Source organism: Nematolebias whitei, chromosome 7, assembly GCF_014905685.2.
Source record: "Nematolebias whitei isolate Nwh7 chromosome 7, NemWhi1, whole genome shotgun sequence".
Lineage (NCBI taxonomy): Eukaryota > Metazoa > Chordata > Actinopteri > Cyprinodontiformes > Rivulidae > Nematolebias > Nematolebias whitei.
Window position 1 is genome coordinate 49918037 of NC_056504.1, and position 3691 is coordinate 49921727.

Consider the following 3691-nt stretch of genomic DNA (forward strand, 5'->3'; position numbering starts at 1 on the left):
TGATGTTCAGGTTCAAACAGGAATGTGATCTTTGATGTTCAGGTTCAAACAGGAAGATGATCTGTGATGTTCAGGTTCAAACAGGAATATGATCTGTGATGATCAGGTCCAAACAGGAATATGATCTTTGATGTTCAGGTTCAAACAGGAATGTGATCTTTGATGTTCAGGTTCAAACAGGAAGATGATCTGTGATGTTCAGGTTCAAACAGGAAGATGATCTGTGATGTTCAGGTTCAAACAGGAATATGATCTTTGATGTTCAAGTTCAAACAGGAAGATGATCTGTGATGTTCAGGTTCAAACAGGAATGTGATCTTTGATGTTCAGGTTCAAACAGGAAGATGATCTGTGATGTTCAGGTTCAAACAGGAAGATGATCTGTGATGTTCAGGTTCAAACAGGAAGATGATCTGTGATGATCAGGTCCAAACAGGGTGATGATCTGTGATGATCAGGTCCAAACAGGAAGATGATCTGTGATGATCAGGTCCAAACAGGGTGATGATCTGTCATGTTCAGATCGTAACAGGGTGATGATCTATGATGATCAGGTCCAAACAGGAAGATGATCTTTGATGTTCAGGTCCAAACTGGGTGATGATCTGTGATGTTCAGGTCCAAACTGGGTGATGATCTGTGATGTTCAGGTCCAAACTGGGTGATGATCTGTGATGTTCAGGTCCAAACAGGAAGATGATCTGTGATGTTCAGGTCCAAACAGGAAGATGATCTGTGATGTTGGAGTTGCACCCTTGCAGCCGGGCTCTGGGCTCCTGTAGAACCCGTCCTGTGTGTGTTCTGTCTCCTCCTCTCATTGTTGCCTTCTTGCAGGTGTTGCTCAGGACTTGATGTTGTCTTGTAAACACATTTGGCTCCTCCTCTTCTTCATCCCTTCCTGCCTTGTCCTCTGCAGCCTCCTCCTCCTCTTCCTCCTCCTGCTGTCTGTCGTTCTTCTGCATTCATGTTGTCGGTTCATTTTTGTTTGGGGTGAACCTTTGCGTTCATGTTTGCTTTTCAGTTTGTTTTTTTGTCACACACCCTCTTTTTTGCCGCCGTGCGTTCTGCCATGGTTCAGTGCTGCGCCTGTTTCTGGTTCTGTGGTGGGTCCGTGGGTCTCAGTCCTGTTCGTGTCAGTGAGTCCAGTGTCGTGGCTCGTCGTCACCTTGGACCATGTGCATAAAGCTCCACAGCTTCCTGGTTCTACACGACTCATTCCAACATCCAGAATGTTACGTGTCATGTTGTAAAAGTAGAAGTTGTGAGTGACGGGATGAATGTTTGCAGCACAAAGTTAAAAATCACTCTGAAAGAAATGGATCTTAGAGGTGCCGAGTCTTAAAGAAATTAATTTCATGTTTTATGTTCTGTATGACAGTCAGCTTGGTGTGGAACAGTTTGAGTTTTAAACCTTAGTGGACGAAGGCAAACTCAAAGTTCTTTATGTTTCATGGAAAAGGCCCAAAAGCAGCGCATGCATCAGAGGAGTTTAATTTGGTTTTAAACAAGTAGGAATTGTTTTGAGAACAAACATCTAAAACATGAAATTCTAGCAGCCAAACTGTCAATTAGGACTGATAAAACCTCCCTGATTTTAATCTGAGTATTAAATGTTGACATTCAAGAAGCGTGATCACCTTAAACTGTTCATATTTTCTGTTTATTGGTTTAACATCTGTAACAAATGCCAGCTGTTTTCACACAGCGCTGGAGTCTTTAAACACCGTTTTGTTCTACGAAGCAGGTTCAGTGTTTCATCGAGGTACCGTCAGGTTTCATTTGGACTTTTCAGCATCTCAGCTGGGTCTGTTACCATGGTAACCGGTTCTGATCAGGTTAGTTTTCTGGATTTAAAAAACGTATGGACTCGCCGCCTCTCCACCAATCGGTGTCCACAGAAAACGTAATAGTTTAAAAATGGATCAGTGCGGTGAGTCACAAAACACACGAGATGAGCTGAAGTTTAGTCCAGAAAACTGATTTTACATCAGGAACTTTTAAAAATAAATTGTCTAAACAATCAAAGATGTCTTGTTGATTGAGCGTAAGAAGTGACAGCATCATATTCTGTCATCTTCAGTTCCACAGAGGTCCCATAGACCGCTCGATGGTCCGATTAAAACGACCGTTTCATTACAACGTTACGGAGACGGGTGATTAAAAATAAACCCTCCCCCCACTGGACTGAGCTGTTTCGATCTTTGGGTCCTCTTTTAAAAAGTAGACTCATAAAACTTCTGTTCAAACAAAGAATAACAGTTGGGTTACATGTGGAGGTCGACAGAAATGACTTGTTGTTTATGACTGATGCCATTAAAACAAACAAAATAAATAAATATAGCTTCAGATATCGGGGCTGTCGCTGGGCGACATCCAACACCAGTATGAAACATTTTTGATGTGTACGTTCCAGTTACCAAAATGTAGCTGTAATCATTTTAATTAATTGTATATTTAACGACCCTTAGAAGGATCTGTAAGATTTAAAACGATGACTAGCGTCGTCGCTCCGAGGACTGAACAGTGCGCTGGTTGCAGCAGCTGCAGCATCTCGAGTACGTTCAGGCGTGAATCTAATTAGATCTAGTCGGGCTTTAATGGTGTGGAGCCGTTAGATTATTAATGTTCATCTTCATGACTCTGACTGGTTCTGATGCTCCGTGTGTTTCACATGAACAGATCCGGAGTCAGAATCCTGCATTCAGGTATCAAGTTAACGAGCAGCTTCAGAGGAACATGAACCAAATCCTTTAAATAAAACCTGCTCACACCAGCAGCTCTGCCCTTCACTTTTAAACATTAAAATTATTTAACAGCCGTTAATAAATCTACCAACAATCACAAAACTAATAAATTAAACTAATCAACCGGTGCTTTAAACTAATTAACTTCATGTCATGAGTCATGAAAAGCTTCAGTGTTTAGCTGTCTTCACACATTTTTAAACTGAATAAAGTTCATATACTTTTATTAAAATCTGAGTTTTGGTGCAGTTTCAACAAGATTTCCTTGACATTTTATTTCCTGGAGAAATTCACTTTTAGATGCAAGAAAACAAAAAATTCACGATGATTGTAAGACGCTAGATTAGATTGTCAGGTTTTATTGTGCAAGTTTAAAACACAGCTGCTTCAGAAACTAAACACGTCTTTGAGTCTTCTGTGGAAACATCTGGTCAGCCAGAAAACAACTAGTAGAAATATTAAATTTCTGATCTTGTTGTTGTTCCAGATGTGATCAGCAGCATCTCCACAAACGCAGCAAACAAAAACCCAAAATACACAAAGGTTCTGTCTGTGTGTGCGTAGACGACAGGTAGAGCAGCAGACGGGTCAGGGTTTGAACAGGTGCCTGGAGGCCTCAGAGTCCATCTGTTTCAAATCAGGTCTCATCGCTTTAATGTGAACAAAGAGCAGAGGATGAAGTTCTGATCCAGAAGCTCCACGTGCATCGCTCCGGTCCAAACAGGGTCACAGCTGACGAGTTCAAACACAAAAACAGTTTGTTGATTCAAATGAGCTGCTGAGCAGGACGGGAACCTGGGTCGGCAGAACTGAGCTCTGTGTTGGTTCTGTTGGTTGTGTGTGTCGGTTCTGTTTGTTTGTTCTGTGTTGGTTCTGTTGGTTCTGTTTGTTTGTTCTGTGTTGGTTGTGTGTGTCGGTTCTGTTGGTTGTGTGTGTCGGTTCTGTTG

At 41.7% G+C, this 3691-nt stretch overlaps 1 protein-coding gene across 3 annotated transcripts in view; it reads left to right on the top strand.

Annotated features, from left to right (window-relative positions):
• The window catches only part of LOC119412049 (plasma membrane calcium-transporting ATPase 1), a 98365-nt gene that overhangs the window by 69277 nt on the left and 25397 nt on the right, over positions 1-3691 (top strand). The window lies entirely within an intron of this gene.